The 20,018-nt window shown below is 45.6% G+C and overlaps 1 protein-coding gene across 1 annotated transcript in view; it reads right to left on the bottom strand.

Annotated features, from left to right (window-relative positions):
* LOC126154419 (uncharacterized) overlaps nucleotides 1–20,018 on the bottom strand; it is a 273,459-nt gene that overhangs the window by 218,827 nt on the left and 34,614 nt on the right. The window lies entirely within an intron of this gene.

The raw sequence follows: 20,018 nt of genomic DNA, 5'->3' as shown, positions 1-20,018 counted from the left end.
TCTCCTTGCAGTGTGATGGATGGCCGGCCGGGGTGGCCGAGCGGTTCTAGGCGCTACAGTCTGGAACTGCGCTACCGCTATAGTCGCAGGTTCAAATCCTGCCTCAGTCATGGTTGTGTGTGATGTCCTTAGGTTAGTTAGGTTTCAGTAGTTCTAAGTTCTAGGGGACTGATGACCTCAGATGTTAAGTCCCATAGTGCTCAGTGCCATTTGAGCCATGTTTTTGGTGATGGATGAGTAAATCACTGAAGTCACAGGTAGAGGGTTAATCTCCCTAAGCTTGTTCCCAGAAAGAAGTGACCTGTGTTTATTCCAAAGGTGTGGGACGTTCCTATGTACAGCAATGCTAAAACATCCACAGGGGAGATGCGCATCTACTCCATGGTATGGAAGACATCAACAGAATGATGCCTGCATTGTCAGCAGGCCATGGCAGAGGGTACATGACAACCCTTTCGTACCACACTGATTACTACATTGGATTTTGGTGCATATGTTATGTCTTGATGAATAAAGTATGCAGGAGACTGTCATAAGCCGTGGGCTATGTGAGCACCATGTAAGAAACCCTTTCCCAGGTGAGCCACAGAGCTGTAGAATTAGAAAAAGAGTATGGGTGAAACCCCATGGAGGACTGAAAAAAACCAGAAAATTTGATAGTTCTTACAAAGTATAAACCAAAAAGAAATTTCCTAACTGTAGTTGTGTCATCAACACTGAAGGGGTCAGGGATTTTCTCTGCCTCGTGATGACTGGGTGTTGTGTGATGTCCTTAGGTTAGTTAGGTTTAAGTAGTTCTAAGTTCTAGGTGACTGATGACCATCGATGTTAAGTCCCATAGTGCTCAGAGCCATTTGAAACATTTCAACACTGAACATTGCCTAAGTTGAGACACTGATGACCATTTATAACAGGCAGGAGTTACCATAATCCTATTCTAACACTGGTCTGGCAGGGGAATGATACTGGACAGTATGGATGTGAAAATGATATTGTACAAGTTAGGTTTGGTTTTGGTTTTGTTTTGCTTTAGGACACAAAAAACAACTGGGGTCAAATGAGCTCAAGTCAAAGCTACAGAACACGAAGACAGTTGAGTTAAAAAACAACTATGTCAGTCCCAATTGACATAAGAGAAGACAGCTAAAAACAGGGATGTGGAGAAAGGGCTTAAAAAGACACCATACAGAAATGGAAGTCCAAAGCTAAAAATTAAATGGCCTTTGCCATATTGCTTTGCAGATAAAAACTAAAACATGGTCGACAGCTCACGCGTCATTTGCCAAAATAACTGATAACTCAGATGGCAAACCCAAGTGGGAATGTAAACGGTTAAAAAATGGGCATCCGGTACGGATGTGGTGGACAGCTGTACAAAGTGGTGGGGTAGCGCCACTTACCAAATGACTATGGCTTAAAAGGCAGTACCCTATAAGCAGCCTAGTTAAAATGACCTCCTCCTAACAGGAGGGCAAGTGCCAAGCCGCTGGGAGAGGCCTAATAAGCCAGAGCTTATTCCTGTGAAGGGAAGACCACTGGCGGTGTCAAAGGCACACCACCTCCGGACAGACAGCAACACAGAGATCATTGGAGGGAATATAGGTACTGGCGAGCTAAGGTACAATCACTGCAGCATTGGCAGCAGTGTCAGCAGCCTCATTTCCTGGCAGACCGACATGACCAGGAACCCACATACACATCACAGTGGCTCCACCGAGAGTGAGCAAGTGACAATTTTTCTGAACCCGTTGCACTAAGGTGTACAGCGCACATAAGACTTTGAAGGACACTGAGAGAGTCTGAGCAGAGGATACAATTGAGAAGTCTGTGTCACTGGATGTACTCAGTGGTCTGACATAGAGCAAAGAGCTTGGCTGTAAATATTGAGCTGTGCCAGAAGCTGATACTGAAAGACATGGGCACCAATGACAAAGGCACACCCAACACCACAGTCAGTCCAACAGCCATCAGTGTACACAAAAGTACTATCACGAAGTTCCCTGTGAAGGTCATGAAACTGAAGGTGATAGAGCGAGGCTGGAGTACTGTCCTTAGAAAGCGAATGAAGGCCATGGTTAACATGGTCTGCTACATGAAGCCAAGGTGGTGAAGGGTTCACACCCACTGGGAAAGTTGCAGGTAGTGTGAAGTTAAGCTGCCATAGCAAGTGCCAAAAGGGGACTCGAGGAGGTAACAAAAGAGGGATGCACTCCATAATGGTGATCAAAGGAATCACTGAAGGAGGAGGCATATGATGGGTGGCCACGCATGGCAGGCAAATGGCATGCATACATGCTGAGGAGAAAGTCACAGCGGCAGGACAGTGGTAGTTCAGCAGCTTCAGCATACAGATTCTCAACTGGGCTAGCGTAAAAGGTGGCAGTGACCAAACGGGCGACATGATGGTAGGCAGTGTTGAGACAGCGTAAGAGGGGTGGATGTGCAGACACATAAACAATGCATCCTTATTCGAGTTTCGAATGGACAAGGGACCAGTACAAATGAAGGACGGTGGTTTGATCCGCACCCCAGGAAGTACCATTGAGGGCACTAAGGACATTGAGGAACCACGTACAGTGGGCTGCTAGGTAAGATACACGGGAGGGACAAAGAGATTTTTATATGAGCCCCAGGAATTTCGTAGTTACAACGAATGGAAGGGCAACAGGCCCAAGATGTAAAGATGGTGGGAGAAACCGTTTGCGCCGCCAAAATTCATACAGACGGTTTTGTCAGTGGAAAAACGAAAGCCATTGTCGATGCTCCAGGAGTAAGGACGATCAAGACATCGCTGAAGACGCCAGTCAGTGAGACTGGACCATGGAGAACTGCAATAGATGCAAAATCGTCAACAAGAAGGAGCTGGAGATGCCCGGCGGGAGACAGACCATTATAGGGTTAATGGCGATGGCAAAGAGGACAACGCTCAGGACGGAACTCCGAGGCAAACCTTTTTCCTGGATAAAGGTGTCCGACAAGGCAGAGCCCACATACATCTTGAAAACTCGGTCTTTTAAAAATTTCTGAATGAAACAGGGCAGGCGGCCACAGAAGCACCACGTGTAAAGAGTACAGTGGATACCAGTTCTCCAATAGGTGTCATAGGCCTTCTTCAAATCGAAAAACACGGCCACAGTCTGGGATTTCCACAGAAAACCATTCATGACATGGGTGGACAAAGCAACGAGATGATCAACTGCAGAACACCGTGTTCGAAATCCACACTGTGCATTCGTTAGTAAATTGCGAGACTCGAGTCACCATACTAGCTGGGCATGAATAATATGTTCCATCACTTTGCAAACGAAGCTGGTGAGAAACATGGGGTAGTAGCTAGAAGGAAGGATTTTGTCCTTACAGGGCTTAGGTATGGGTATGACGGTGGCTTCATGCCAATGTTCGGGAAATCTACCCTCTGCCCAGATGCGGTTGTTATTTGTTAAGCAGAGAGTGTATGCCCGCAAGAGAAAGGTGGTGCAACATCTGAATGTGGACAGCGTCTGGCCCTGGGGTGGAATATCAGGATGAACTGAGAGCATGATCTAGCTCCCTCATAGTAAATGCGGCATTGTAGCACTCACTATTCTGAGAAGAGAAGAGTAGCGCCCGAGCCTCCTCCACTCGTTGCCAATGGAAGAAGGCAGGGTGATAGTGGGAAGAGTTCGAAACTTCCGTAAAATGACGGCCTGAGGCGTTGGTGATAGCAAGAGGGTCCTTGATAACATCGTCTAGTACTGTCAGGGCGGAAATTGGCGAATGGATCTTGGTCCCAGAGAGCCGTCGGAAGTTGGCCCACATGACAGAGGAAACGGTGGAACCGTTGAAAGAACTGGTGAATGAAATACAGCTAGCTTTTTTGCTACCCCGAAGAACACGACAACACTGTGCACGCATCTTTTTACAATGAATGCAGTTTGCCATCGTAGGATGACGGTTAAAAACGTGGAGAGCACATCTCCATGTGCGAATTGCGTTGCGACACACGTCAGTCCACCAAGGGACTGGGACGCAGCATGGTAAAGGGGAAGTGCGAGGAATGGAACGTTCTACAGCAGTAAGGGATAACGTGTGTGAGATATTCTACCTGGTCATCGCAACTGGGGTAATCTTGTTCTTCGAAGGTCGCCAGGGAGGAGTAAAGCCGCCAGTCAGCCTTCGTGAGCTGCAATTTTGGTGTGCACACAGGTGGGGTAGGGGTGAGCAAACGGATAGCGCGTAGGAAATGGTCACTCGAGTAGGCATCACAATGAACGGACCACTCAAGACAATGGGCAAGCTGCGCAGAGCAGGAGGATAGGTCCAAATGGGAATACGTGTGTGAGGAGTTGGAAAGAAAAGTGGGTGCTCCAGTGCAGAAGCAGTTGAGTTGATTACGAAGATCAGCCAAAAGGACATCTCTCTGACAGGTTCTGGGAGAACTTCAAAGCGGATGAAGTGAATTAAAGTCACCATGTAGCAGAAATGGGGTAGGTAGCTGCCCAGTAAGCTGAAGGAAGTCTGCCCTGATGACACCAAATGGAGGGATATAAATGGTACAGAGGGAAAAAGTCAGGTGGAGAAGGAAAAGGCGACCTGCAACAGCTTGAAGATGGGTAGTCAGGGAGATGCGTTGACTATGAATGTCATACCATATGAGCAGCATGATGCCCCCATGAGATGGAATGCCGATCTCAGGGGGAAGGTCAAAACGAACCGGAAAGAAATGTGAAAGCTCAAAGCGATCGTGAAGACACAATTTCGTTTCCTGAAGGCAGAGTACAATAGGATGCTGCGATGCTAAAAGCAGCTGTAAATCCTTTTTGTGGCACCGAAGGCCGCGAACTTTCCATTGAAGGAGAGTCATGATGAGGAAGAGATGTAGGGATGTCACCTAGGCAGCTGCTACAGGGCACAGAAGCAGGAGGATCCTGCTCCATGGGGTCCACAGAAGCATCAGCTTGTTTGTGCTGTCGGTCTGTGGAGTCTAATGCTGAAAAAGGGTTAGTGGTGCACACCAGCGACACGGAGGCTGGCTGGGCTATATGAATAAACCAACTCTGACTATATAGTATGAAGCCTACTATTAATCGTTCCCGTAGGGACCATGCTGTAGTGGTCCTCAAGTCCAGAGACTGGTTTGACGCAGTTCTCGAAACTACCCTATCCTGTGCAAGCTGTTTTATCTCCAAGTACCTACTGCAACCTACATCCTCCTGAATCTGTTTAGTGTATTCGTCTCTTGGTCTCCCTCTATGATTTTTACCCTCCACGCTGCCCTCCAATACTAAATTGGTGCTCCCTTGATGCCTCAGAACATGTACTATCAACCGAGCCCTTCTTCTAGTCAAGTTGTGCCACGAATTCCTCTTCTGTGATAATTTCATAGGCTGCTTTGATCTTGGATGGAAGCACCACTCTATCAAAGGTGAGAAAAAGAGTGCGACTGAGCACTAAGGAGGAATATGCCTTCTTCATCTCACGGTTTGACGGAAATGACACCTTGATCAGAGACGTAAGATTTGGTTTTGGCTTCGGTTAGACGGTCGAGTAGTCTAGTGTAAGTAACACCACGGGATGAATTCAAAGTTCTATGGGCCTCGAAACGAACAGGGAAGCCATGGAGAAGCGAGGCGGCTAGCAGTAATTTGTGCTTGAGAATCGGAAGTAGTCTCCAAAAGCAAAGTGCCATTCCGTAAATGAGAGCAGGATTTCACAATTGCATCTACACCTTTCTGAATAATAAACGGATTTACCGTGGTGAGCGACTGACCTTCAGTATGTGAAACGACAAGGAACCGTTGTGCAGAGGGAAGGGCCTTTGAACCGTTAGCCTCATTACGTTTACGTTTCGTAGTCAGCCAAGCACGAACCCGCCAGAGAGTGGCGAGCCCCTTGGGGGCAAGAGTTAGGGGCTACATGTTCACCAAACATTTACCCAACTAGCAAAAGCGTTTAGAGTCCTCTTGGTGGGGAAGGGGGGGGGGGAGGAAGAAGGTGAGGGTCAGAGAGGGAGGGACAAAGATGAGAGGAGAAGGACTGTGCCACGAGGAAAGAGAAAATGCTGTCTAGGAATGACATTCTGATATCTCGAAACCAAAATTGTTCACTGTGACAATGGTATGGCATACAATATGTAGGAACGCATTATTGTATAACAGTAACTTATTTTGTAACAACAGGCCACTGGGTTCCATGCCAACTGCAGGCTTCAGCTTCTTGCCCAGAACATCACGGTATTGAGCACTGCAAGAAGAATCATTGATAATCTTCCAGTAAAGATTTTACAGCATCCCACAATACAGTTAACTGTACTTTTCCTATGGAAGGCTGTGGCTGTAGGTTATTTCCTAACTAAATGATGTGCTCCAACTTCAAAGTCTGGCGTTTGATTCATTGGCATAGCAATCTAGTTACCTATGGGAGATTTTAAAAAGTTTAATACTAAACTCAGGTTCTGTGGCACACATTTAGCGCATGCCTCAGAGTGTGGAGTTCTTTGCGTTTGATGTGAAGGACAGAACCAGTACTAATCCGCAGAGCATATCTCTTGTACATGCTGAATCTTGCAGTCCATGGCGATCTGCACTCAATAACCAAAAATTGTACCAGCAGTCTCCTGGAGCATGGGCAGTATTTAAACTGGCATTTGGGCCACGGTGATCTAGTTCATTCTGAGTGAGCTCCCTGGGTCAGACGCCGATGGCAAAAGCATTCTAACAATCAGGAGCTCACTCAGGAGCCACCATCACGGCAGCAGCTGCCAGCACGACCTCTACAGAGACGTGGTCCCTGACGCCATGACCAGTGACTGGAATCTGTAACATTTGCATAGTTTTTGTAATCAGCTACAATGGGCTTCCACTTTTACTCATCCTCTTGGGACTTGAACTTTGGAGCATCCTTCCCAGAGTCTGTGGCACACTTCGTGTAGGAATACTGGTGTGTGGACTGTGACACTAACGGCCCTTCTGCCTCAGATATTTTGTTGTTGCATATTCAAGAAGTGTTCTCTGCAATTTTTATTTGTGTTTAAATTAACTCCCATTGAAGAAGACTGTTTTTGTAGTGCAATTAACTTCACCTCCACTATATACCTGGATATTTTTCTCTGGGAGACGAGATACTTTTTTCGAGTATGTTATGTGTGCGCTCCAAAACAAGTTGACAACGTTTTCTAATGCGGACGTCCACTTTCGAGTTCACTTACTGATACATTGATTCCAGCATGACAGAACTTGTGCATGTCTCTGTCCAGGTATTTTTACTGCTTCAACAGGCGCAGCGCACCCACAGAATCCTCATTAATTGATTGGTGGCCATCTTTATGTCATTCAGGAGCTCCCCAACCACCTATCCTGGATTCCTGTTCTGGCCATTCGACAAAAAGGTTGAGCTGTGGACGAATTACGTTGCATGTGTGGAACAGGATTTCTTAGCTCATTGGATTGGATTGATTTGGGGGACGAGACCAAATAACGGATTAGGGAAGGATGAGGAAGGAAGTCGGCCGTGCCCTGTCAAAGGAACCATCCCAGCATTTGCCTGAAGGGATTTAGGAAATCATGGAAAACCTAAATCAGGATGGCCAAAGGCTTGATCTTAGCTCACGGCATCACAGGTGATATCCTGCAAGACACTTCTCATGTGTTTGCCACTCACCCAATGTGCTGCTCTCAGTCGCAGTCACGCCCCCCACCCAGGTCAGATTCATAAAATACAGGCCAATCCTCAGCGGCCACTCGCCGCCCTCAACAGCTCCCCTCCTGCAGCCAGTGTTTTATTAGTCAACAGAGACACCAGTGTCACTACCGATGCGTTAACTGCACATCTTGTGGCGAATCTAGACATAGGGCTGAACTGTGCCAAGCAGCGCTCAAAATGAATGCCGACTGTGCACACATGGATAGGGGTAGATGATAGGGCAGACGTTTCTGCAGACATACCCTACATCCAATCTGTGCTTCCCCACTCTGTGGGCTCGCTATCACTCATGGTGGCCATCAACAACGTACCTATCAAGCTAGACAGACACAGGGTACTCTGTGACCATCACCAACTGGCAGAAATGACTTCATTAAGGTCAAAGACCACATTAAGGCTCAAGTCCAGTATCTGAGCAGCTTCACGTCCAGGTTCTTGGGCCTTTGCAGAACACAGGACCATCGGCTATCTGACAATTTAAACTCTCCAGCTTGTTTAGAACATTTTAAGGCGGCATTCCAACAAAAACTAAGGCAGGGTTCCGAATAAGTATGGTGAGCAATAGAGTATCTACAGTTACTATAGCAGTTAATTATACAACTGATTAATTAAGGTCGGTGTCAGTAGCAAAACGTGACTGTATTAAGTGGGATGATCACATAGAATCAGTTGTGGGTAACGTACATCACATGCTGCGATTCACTGGCAGGATACTGGGAAATTGAATTTTGGTGGCTTATTTCACCGTCACGAGCGTCAACCGAATGAAGAAGGACGCTAAATGTAAGATGAAAACCTATTCAGAAAACTCGAAGAATTTGTTTATAGAGCGGTAACGAAGTACTGGACACAGTGCTGACATAAGGTCGCATAGGGACGGCCACTGAACTGCAGGACACTGTTCAGCATTGCAAACTACTATTTTTGTTATATTATTTTACTTCGATGATGATGATGATGATACCAGTAGGAGGAAGAGGGTGAAAACCCAGTACCAGGACATAGCCTACTACTCTGCAGGAGCACCAAGGAAGCAGATGGACATATCATTATCAGTAGTGTCACATGTCCTCACTTCGTGAGAGACAGCAGAGGGGGCACTGGCGAAAAGTTATGTGATCAGGAGCTTTACGCCACTATCTCTCCTCCCATTGCCGGCTAAATACTGGCAGTGAAAATTTCATCCACCACCAGGATTCGAATCAGCTTACCATTGAGTAAGGCGTGCCCACACACGCGTACGTTAGCGATCTCGCATACGTTACCGACCTCTCAAGCGGAGGCTAGTAAGTAAACTGTTTAAGAGAACTAAGCAGTAACATGTAAAGACTATTAAATCATGGAGGCGAATGCTTCATGTCCATGTCTTTCAGAGTGTCAAGTCTCAACGTGGTTTTAAGATGGTTACCCAGAGCCATCTACATCTACATCTACATCTACATCTACATTTATACTCCGCAAGCCACCCAACGGTGTGTGGCGGAGGGCACTTTACGTGCCACTGTCATTACCTCCCTTTCCTGTTCCAGTCGCGTATGGTTCGCGGGAAGAACGACTGTCTGAAAGCCTCCGTGCGCGCTCTAATCTCTCTAATTTTACATTCGTGATCTCCTCGGGAGGTATAAGTAGGGGGAAGCAATATATTCGATACCTCATCCAGAAACGCACCCTCTCGAAACCTGGCGAGCAAGCTACACCACGATGCAGAGCGCCTCTCTTGCAGAGTCTGCCACTTGAGTTTGTCAAACATCTCCGTAACGCTATCACGGTTACCAAATAACCCTGTGACGAAACGCGCCGCTCTTCTTTGGATCTTCTCTATCTCCTCCGTCAACCCGATCTGGTACGGATCCCACACTGATGAGCAATACTCAAGTATAGGTCGAACGAGTGTTTTGTAAGCCACCTCCTTTGTTGATGGACTACATTTTCTAAGGACTCTCCCAATGAATCTCAACCTGGTACCCGCCTTACCAACAATTAATTTTATATGATCATTCCACTTCAAATCGTTCCGCACGCATACTCCCAGATATTTTACAGCAGTAACTGCTACCAGTGTTTGTTCCGCTATCATATAATCATACAATAAAGGATCCTTCTTTCTATGTATTCGCAATATATTACATTTGTCTACGTTAAGGGTCAGTTGCCACTCCCTGCACCAAGTGCCTATCCGCTGCAGATCTTCCTGCATTTCGCTACAATTTTCTAATGCTGCAACTTCTCTGTCTACTACAGCATCATCCGCGAAAAGCCGCATGGAACTTCCGACACTATCTACTAGGTCATTTATATATATTGTGAAAAGCAATGGTCCCATAACACTCCCCTGTGGTACGCCAGAGGTTACTTAAACGTCTGTAGACGTCTCTCCATTGATAACAACATACTGTGTTCTGTTTGCTAAAAACTCTTCAATCCAGCCACACAGCTGGTCTGATATTCCGTAGGCTCTTACTTTGTTTATCAGGCGACAGTGCGGAACTGTATCGAACGCCTTCCGGAAGTCAAGAAAAATAGCATCTACCTGGGAGCCTGTATCTAATATTTTCTGGGTCTCATGAACAAATAAAGCGAGTTGGGTCTCACACGATCGCTGTTTCCGCAATCCATGTTGATTCCTACATAATAGATTCTGGCTTTCCAAAAACGACATGATACTCGAGCAAAAAACATGTTCTAAAATTCTACAACAGATCGACGTCAGAGATATAGGTCTATAGTTTTGCGCATCTGCTCGACGACCCTTCTTGAAGACTGGGACTACCTGTGCTCTTTCCCAATCATTTGGAACCTTCCGTTCCTCTAGAGACTTGCGGTACACGGCTGTTAGAAGGGGGCAAGTTCTTTCGCGTACTCTGTGTAGAATCGAATTGGTATCCCTTCAGGTCCAGTGGACTTTCCTCTGTTGAGTGATTCCAGTTGCTTTTCTATTCCTTGGTCACTTATTTCGATGTCGGCCATTTTTTCGTTTGTGCGAGGATTTAGAGAAGGAACTGCAGTGCGGTCTTCCTCTGTGAAACAGCTTTGGAAAAAGGTGTTTAGTATTTCAGCTTTATGCGTGTCATCCTGTGTTTCAATGCCATCATCATCCCGGAGTGTCTGGATTACTGTTTCGAGCCACTTACTGATTTAACGTAAGACCAGAACTTCCTAGGATTTTCTGTCAAGTCGGTACATAGAATTTTACTTTCGAATTCACTGAACGCTTCACGCATAGCCCTCCTTACGCTATCTTTGACATCGTTTAGCTTCTGTTTGTCTGAGAGGTTTTGGCTGCGTTTAAACTTGGAGTGAAGCTCTCTTTGTTTTCGCCGTAGTTTCCTAACTTTGTTGTTGAACCACGGTGGGTTTTTCCCGTCCCTCACTGTTTTACTCGGCACGTACCTGTCTAAAACGCATTTTACGATTGCCTTGAACGTTTTCCATAAACACTCAACATTGTCAGTGTCGGAACAGAAATTTTCGTTTTGATCTGTTAGGTAGTCTGAAATCTGCCTTCTATTACTCTTGCTAAACAGATAAACCTTCCTCCCTTTTTTTATATTCCTATTAACTTCCATATTCAGGGATGCTGCAACGGCCTTACGATCACTGATTCCCTGTTCTGCACATACAGAGTCGAAAAGTTCGGGTCTGTTTGTTATCAGTAGGTCCAAGATGTTATCTCCACGAGTCGGTTCTCTGTTTAATTGCTCGAGGTAATTTTCGGATAGTGCACTCAGTATAATGTCACTCGATGCTCTGTCCCTACCACCCGTCCGAAACATCTGAGTGTCCCAGTCTATATCTGGTAAATTGAAATCTCCACCTAAGACTATAACATGCTGAGAAAATTTATGTGAAATGTATTCCAAATTTTCTCTCAGTTGTTCTGCCACTAATGCTGCTGAGTCGGGAGGTCGGTAAAAGGAGCCAATTATTAACCTAGCTCGGTTGTTGAGTGTAACCTCCACCCATAATAATTCACAGGAACTATCCACTTCCACTTCACTACAGGATGAACTACTACTAACAGCGACGAACACTCCACCACCGGTTGCATGCAGTCTATCTTTTCTAAACACCGTCTGTACCTTTGTAAAAATTTCGGCAGAATTCATCTCTGGCTTCAGCCAGCTTTCTGTACCTATAACGATTTCAGCTTCGGTGCTTTCTATCAGCGCTTGAAGTTCCGGTACTTTACCAACGCAGCTTCGACAGTTTACAATTACAATACCGATTGCAGTTTGGTCCCCGCATGTCCTGACTTTGCCCTGCACCCGTTGAGGCTGTTGCCCTTTCTGTACTTGCCCAAGGCCATCTAACCTAAAAAACCGCCCAGCCCACGCCACACAACCCCTGCTACTCGTGTAGCCGCCTTGTTGCGTGTAGTGGACTCCTGACCTATCTAGCGGAACCCGAAACCCCACAACCCTATGGCACAAGTCGAGGAATCTGCAGCCCACACAGTCGCAGAGCCGTCTCAGCCTCTGATTCAGACCCTCCACTCGGCTCTGTACCAAAGGTCCGCAGTCAGTCCTGTCGACGATGCTGCAGATTTTTTTTCTGTGGATTTAGGGCGTAAAACTTCAATGGTCATTAGCGCCCAGACTACGTTAGGAATGCACCGCCAGGCACAAGTTTAAAACAGCAACTAAAAGGGAAAACACGATAAAAGACAGAGTGACAGGCATAGGATTAAAAAAAAAAAAAACAGCATAATCAAAGGTCCTTAGAGAGGTTGGTCAAGTTGATAAGATGAAGAACGCGAGCAGCTGCTCGTGGGTCATCCGCTAAAATGGCATCTAGACTACAGGGCAGGCCAAGATCAAGACGCAGTGTGTTAAAATCCGGGCAGGACGTTAAAATGTGGCGGACCGTCAGCAATTGCCCACATGGGCAGAACGGCGCCGGCGGTGAGCTCTGCTTTCATCCAGCTAGCGAGACGCAGTCTTCACCAAATCAGATAGCCACCGGAAGCCAGAGAGGATTTCCTCCGATCCATAGCGACACACATCATTGGTGCTGACATGAGCGACCACCTGCAGATGGGTGCACCCTGTACCCTTCATGGCATCCGGAAGGACCCTTTCCACATCTGGAATGACTCCCCCCGGTATGCACACGGAGTGCACATTGGTTTTCTTCCCCTCTCTTGCTGCCATATCCCTAAGGGGCCCCATTACGCGCCTGACGTTGGAGCTCCCAACTACCAGTAAGCCCACCCTCTGCGACCGCCCGGATCTTGCAGACTGAGGGGCAACCTCTGGAACAGGACAAGCAGCCATGTCAGGCCGAAGATCAGTATCAGCCTGAGACAGAGCCTGAAACCGGTTCGTCAGACAAACTGGAGAGGCCTTCCGTTCAGCCCTCCGGAATGTCTTTCGCCCCCTGCCACACCTTGAGACGACCTCCCACTCTACCACAGGTGAGGGATCAGCCTCAATGCGGGCAGTATCCCGGGCAACCACAGTCGTAGTCCGATCGGGGGATGCGTGGGACGAGCTGGCCGTCCCCGACAAACCCCCATCCGGACCCCCACAGTTATGCCCACTGGCAACAGCCTCAACCTGTGTGACCGAAGCCAACACTGCCTGAAGCTGGGAGCGAAGGGATGCCAACTCAGCCTGCATCCGAACACAGCAGTTGCAGTCCCTATCCATGCTGAAAACTGTCGTGCAAAGAACGTCTGAACTAATCTACAGAGAGCGCAAACAAATCGACACAAAATTTAAACGGTTATTAAAATACAAGATTGCCTAGTAAATTCAGTAATGCTGCTACTTGCGCACTGCTGACACACTGCTCGGCGGCGGAAGGAGACTACGCGAATTTACACTATTCAGGTACTAAAATGCGATGCTACAACTCTCAAATACTATAATACGCCCGAAATTGGCTGAATAATCGTTTCCACGTCAGCTACGCTTTACTCTGACAACAGGAATAAAAGAAAATTTACATTACAGCGCTATTACGCCACTCATCATGTTTGCGTAAAACACGCACAGAAGGCCATTTGTAAAAAAGTGTATAGAGGAAGATGTAAGATGTAAGATTCTACATCTCTGCAATTTGCGTGTTTCAGCGCTCTCATAGGCATTTGCTTGTCTCCGGGGCACAATCCAGTTTCTTAGACAAGGTACGTAAACCGATCGGGATTAACACACAAGTTGGCATATTCTTCCAAAAAGAAGCGTCTTGTCAAACGACGTCGTTGGTCAAGCAGCCAGCAGCAGCTTTGCCAGTAACGGAAGAGAGTTTTAGCAAGACTTGAAATGATTTATTTTGTGAATCCAAAATGCGAACGAAATATTCTCCGTATTTTGAGGCTACTTAAGAATGCTTGCTGTTTAAATATCTTAAGTTTATTCACCGATAGCCCTACTAATTGATTTGATAAAACAGCTCCACGTATGAAACATATGAGCTTCTCCTTTATACTCATAACCATACCATCTAAAACGATACTGCAGATGTTTATTAGGCTGAACATGCAATACAATGATTCCAGTATGACAACTAACAATGTGTGCCAAACGCGGAATATGAACCTAGATCGTCCATTTTTTGCAAGAGCTTCCCATTACGAATTTTCGTCATGCTTGATAAATTAATATTCTTTTTCTTGAAACATGTCACGGTTGTTTGCCTCCAATTTCTCCGAACGAACGCAACTAGTGTTCTATTAAATGCTGTGAGAATCACTATTTTTGCTCACATTATTTGTAGGCCATGGACTAGCATTGTCTCACGTCCGTAAGGTTGTTCAGCTTATTTTTTACGTATTATACACTACTGGTCATTAAAATTGCTACACCACGAAGACGACGCCCTACGACGCGAAATTTAACCGACAGGAAGAAGATGCTGTAACATGCAAATGATTAGCTTCTCAGAGCATTCACACAAGGTTGGCGCCGGTGGCGACACCTACAACGTGCTGACAAGAGGAAAGTTTCCAACCAATTTCTCATACACAAACAGCAGTTGACCGGCGTTGCCTCGTGAAACGTTGTTGTGATGCCTCGTGTAAGGAGGAGAAATGCGTACCATCATGTTTCCGACTTTGATAAAGGTCGGATTGTAGCCTATCACGATTGCGGTTTATCGTATCGTGACATTGCTGCTCGCGTTGGTCGAGATCCAGTGACTGTTAGCAGAATATGGAATCGGTGGGTTCAGGAGGGTAATACGGAACGCCGTGCTGGATCCCAACGGCCTCGTATCACTAGCAGTCGAGATGACAAGCATCTTATCCTCATGGCTGTAACGTACCGTGCAGCCACGTCTCGATCCCTGAGTCAACAGATGGGGACGTTTGCGAGACAACAACCATCTGCACGAACAGTTCGATGACGTTTGCAGCAGCATGGACTATCAGCTCGGAGACCATGGCTGCGGTTACCCTTGACGCTGCATCACAGACAGGAGCGCCTGCGATGGTGTACTCAACGACGAACCTGGGTGCACGAATGGCAAAAAGTCATTTTTTCGGATGAATCTAGGTTCTGTTTACAGCATCATGATGGTCGCATCCGTGTTTGGCGACATCGCGGTGAACGCACATTGGAAGCGTGTATTCGTCATCGCCATACTGGCGTACACCCGGCGTGATGGTATGGGGTGTGTAGTGTCACCGCACTCGCTAGGTGGTAGCCTTTAAGTCTGCCGCGGTCCGTTAGTATACGTCGGACCTTTGTGTCGCCACTATCGGTGATTGCAGACCGAGGGCCGCCAGACGGCAGGTCTAGTCTAGAGAGACTCCCTAGCACTCGCCCCAGTTGTACAGCCGACTTCGCTAGCGATGGTTCACTGTCTACATATGCTCTCATTTGCCGAGACGACAGTTTCGCATGCCTTCAGCTACGTCATTTGCTACGACCTAGCAAGGCGCCATATTCAGTTACTATAATCTAAACAGATAACATTATGAATCATGTACCATCAAGAGCGACGTTCATCGTTAATGGATTAAAGTTAAGTCTCAAACTAATTACGTCCGCTTTCTGAATTCTCATTCCTTGTCATGTTCCAGACCTCACGTCGGTATAGTTCTTCCCTCTTCACGCCAGCCTGCGTGAGCTAAAACGCGTGCATTTCGGCCTCCATTCGTAACACGGTGTTAGCTCTTCTGCTAACACAACAGGGTGCCATTGGTTACACGCCTCGGTCACCTCTTGTTCGCACTGACGGCACTTTGAACAGTGGACGTTACATTTCAGATGTGTTACGACCCGTGGCTCTATCCTTCATTCGACCCCTGCGAAACCCTACATTTCAGCAGGATAATGCACGACCGCATGTTGCAGGTCCTGTACAGACCTTTCTGGATACAGAAAATGTCCGACTGCTGCCCTGGCCAGCACATTCTCCAGATCTCTCACAAACTGAAACCGTCTGGTCAATGGTGGCCGAGCAATTGGCTCGTCACAATACGCCAGTCACTACTCTTGATGAACTGTGGTATCGTGTTGAAGGTGCACAGGCAGCTGTATCTGTACACGCCATCCAAGCTCTGTTTGACTCAATGCCCAGGCGTATCAAGACCGTTATTACGGCCAGAGGTGGTTGTTCTGGGTTCTGATTTCTCAGGATCTATGCAACCAAATTGCGTGAAAATGTGATCACATGTCAGTTCTAGTATAATATATTTGTCCAATGAATACCCGTTTATCGTCTGCTTTTCCTCTTGGTGTATCAATTTTAATGGCCAGTAGTGTATGTCATGCGGTAATAGTAAGGAAGTCAGTGTAACAGGTTTTTACGATAATTCAGTTCAAAGCAGAACTATTATTGCCCACTGTTGTGTGCGACGACTTTTACAGATTGTCTCTAAATTGATTATAAATTATTACAGCCCACTTTAAAAAGTAAAATGAGTAACATAATAATCTCAGTAACTTAGTACTCTGGATAGAACAAAATTTCCCAACATATGGAAAACGTCGCGGCACACTGGTTGGAAAAGCGTTATTATTAAGGTAGACTCAAACTATCCACAGGAAGTCCATTTACTAAGTATCGAGAAGCAGCTTTAAATGATGAATCTGAGAATATTTTACAACCCAATGTTAGACTACCGTTCACACACTTTTACTTGGCTCCTTTGTGATCAATGAAGTCTGTTGACTCCGTACCGCCAGAAAATGTTCACCCTTATCACTAACTTTAGCTACATAAAAGCACTGTGCGCCGTAACAATAAGCAACCGTTGTGAATACTGTATATTGTTGATCCGTGTGCGCTGTTGTGCGTAGTGATTGTTAATAATGTGCACGGAAATGAGTGAAGAGGCAGTATCCGGTCCTTCTAGTGACTCGTCATCAGCTTTTGTGTCACTTCTGCGACACGGTAAAACATTACATGTTCGTTTCTTTTATAAGTTATAAGCTGGCTACTGTGGCAGAAGCAGGCTGGGGTGGCCTCAGAAGCCAATGTTTGCCGACGGCAAGCCACCGCTCCCAACGTCCTTACTCAGGCACCTAATGGAAGTGCGCGATAAGTAATTACTGTCGGCACAAAGGCGTTTGAACAATTATTCTTCCCGCACTCCATACGTGAACGGGAAGCGAAAGAGGCCTAATAAATAGTGAAAATACTCTGTCATGTACTTTACAATGATTTGCAGTGTGTTAACGCGAATGTGGATCTACATTGTGCTTAGCAGTAGCAGTCGGAAACCTATCGCTGTAATACCAGTGTACCTGGATTGTTTTAATTTTAAAGTATGAAAACTCTACAGAAATCATTAAAACAAGATAGGCAAAAAAATAGAAAACCACCGCTGAGTGAACGTTATCATTACTATCCTTTCAAATAAATAGCTGTCACACTGTGGTAATATTCTTGTTGCCATACTGCTTTGCTTAGTGACCTGGGTCGTTTAGTGCGTAGTATCGAAGGACTATTCTAACAAAGTAAACAATGTCTGTTTAAAGTATTATGGTGCATTTCTTAATAATGCACAGCAGACCAGAGAGGAGGAAGACATTAATTAAACTATTGTGCCAAAGATGAGACGTAAAATTTGTTTTCATAAAAGAGAACAACAACGAACTGATCCTTCAAACGTCCAAAATTACAATTTACGTCAGTGAAATTTAAATCCTGCTAACGTCATGTGCTATATGAATAAACCAACTCTGACTATATAGTATGAAGCCTACTATTACTCGTTCCCGTAGGGACCATGTTTTGTTGTTGTCTTCAGTCCAGAGACTGGTTTGACGCAGCTCTCCATGCTACCCTATCCTGTGCAAGCTGCATCTCCAAGTACCTACTTTTGAATCTGCTTTGTTTATTCATCTCTGTCTCCCTCTACAGTTTTTACCCTCCACGTTGCCCTCCAGTACTAAATTGGTGACCCCTTGATGCCTCAGAACATATCCTATCAACCGAGCCCTTCTTCTAGTCAAGTTGTGCCACAAATTCCTCTTTTCCCCAGTTCTATTCAGTACCTCCTCATTAGTTACATTATCTATCCATATAATCTTCAGCATTCTTCTGTAGAACCACATTTAGAAAGCCTCTATTCTCTTCTTGTCTAAACTATTTATCGTCCATGTTTCACTTCCATACATGGCTACACTCCATACAAATACTTCTCTACTTCGACCATCATCAGTTATTTTGCTCCCCAAATAGCAAAACTCCTTTACTACTTTAAGTGTCTCATTTCCTAATCTAATTCCCTCAGCATCACCCGACTTAATTCGACTACATTCCATTATCCTCATTTTGCTTTTGTTGATGTTCATCGTATATCATCCTTTCAAGACACTGTCCATTCCGGTAACTGCTCTTCAGGTCCTTTGCTGTCTCTGACAATATTACAAAGTCATTGGTAATCCTCAAAGTTTTTATTTCTTCTCCATGTATTTTAATTCCTACTGCAAATTTTTTCTTTTGTTTCCTTTACTGCTTGCTCGATATACGGATTGAGTAACATCGGGGTTAGGCTACAACCCTGTCTCACTCCCTTCTCAGCCACTGCTTCCCTTTTATGCCCCTCGACTCTTATAACTGCCATCTGGTTTCCGTACAAATTGTAAATAGCCTTTCGCTCCCTGTATTTGACCCCTACCACCTTCAGAATTTGAAAGAGAGTATTCCAGTCAATATTGTCAAACGCTTTCTCTAAGTCTACAAATGCTAGAAACGTATGTTTGCCTTTCCTTAATCTATCTTCTAACTCATAGGGTCAGTATCGCCTCACGTGTTCCATCATTTCTACAGAATCCAAACTGGTCTTCCCCGAGGTCGGCTCCTACCAGTTTTCATTTACTGCATTTTTAAATTTTTTCCTTACACCCATTAAATTCAATATCTCTTCTGTTACCCAAGGATTTCTACTAGCCCTCGCCTTTTTACCTACTTGCTCCTCTGATGCCTTCACTATTTCATCTCTCAAAGCTACCCTTTCTTCTACCGTATTTCTTTCCCCCATTCCTGTCAATTGTTCCCTTATGCTCTGCCTGAAACTCTGTACAACCTCTGGTTTAGTCAGTTTATCCAGGTCCCATCTCCTAATATTCCTACCTCTTTGCTGCTTCTTCAGTTTTACTCTACAGCTCGTAACCTTAAATTGTGGCCCCTGGAAATGTCTTACAATTTCAAAACTGGCTCCAAAATCTCTGTCTAACCAATATATAATCTATCTGAAACCTTCCCCAGGCCTCTTCCATGTATACAACCTTCTTTCATGACTCTTGAACAAAGTGTTAGCTATGATTAAGTTATGTTCTGTGCAAACTTCTACCAGGCGGCTTCCTCTTTCATTCCTTACCCCCATTCCCTATTCATGTACTACTCTTCCTTCTCCTCCTTTTCCTACTATCGAATTCCAGTCCGTCATGACTATTAAATTTTCGTCTACCCTCACTATCTAAATGATTTCCTTTATTTCATCATACATTTCTTCAATCTCTTCGTCATCTGCGGAACTATTTGGCATATAAAGTTTTACTACTGTGGTAGGCGTGGTCTCCGTGTTTATCTTGGCTACAACAATGCGTTCACTATGCTGTTCGTAGTAGCTTACCCGCACCGCTTATTTTTATTCATTATTAAACCTACTCCTGGATTACCCCTATTTGAGTTTGTATTTATAACCCTGTATTCACCTGAACAGAAGTCTTTTTCCTTCTGTCATCGACATTCACAAATTCCCACTATATCTAACTTTAACCTGTCCATTTCTTTTTTAAAATTTCTAACCTACCCGCCCCATTAAGGGATTTGACATTCCACGCTCCGACCCGAAGAACGCCAGTTGTCTTTCTCCTGATAACAACGCCCTCCTGAGTAGTCCCCGCCCGGACATCCGAATGTGGAACTATTTTACCTCCGGA

Source organism: Schistocerca cancellata, chromosome 2 (genome assembly GCF_023864275.1).
Source record: "Schistocerca cancellata isolate TAMUIC-IGC-003103 chromosome 2, iqSchCanc2.1, whole genome shotgun sequence".
Taxonomy (NCBI): domain Eukaryota; kingdom Metazoa; phylum Arthropoda; class Insecta; order Orthoptera; family Acrididae; genus Schistocerca; species Schistocerca cancellata.
Note: the sequence above shows the minus strand (reverse complement) of the source record. Positions and strands in the feature narration are given on the sequence as shown.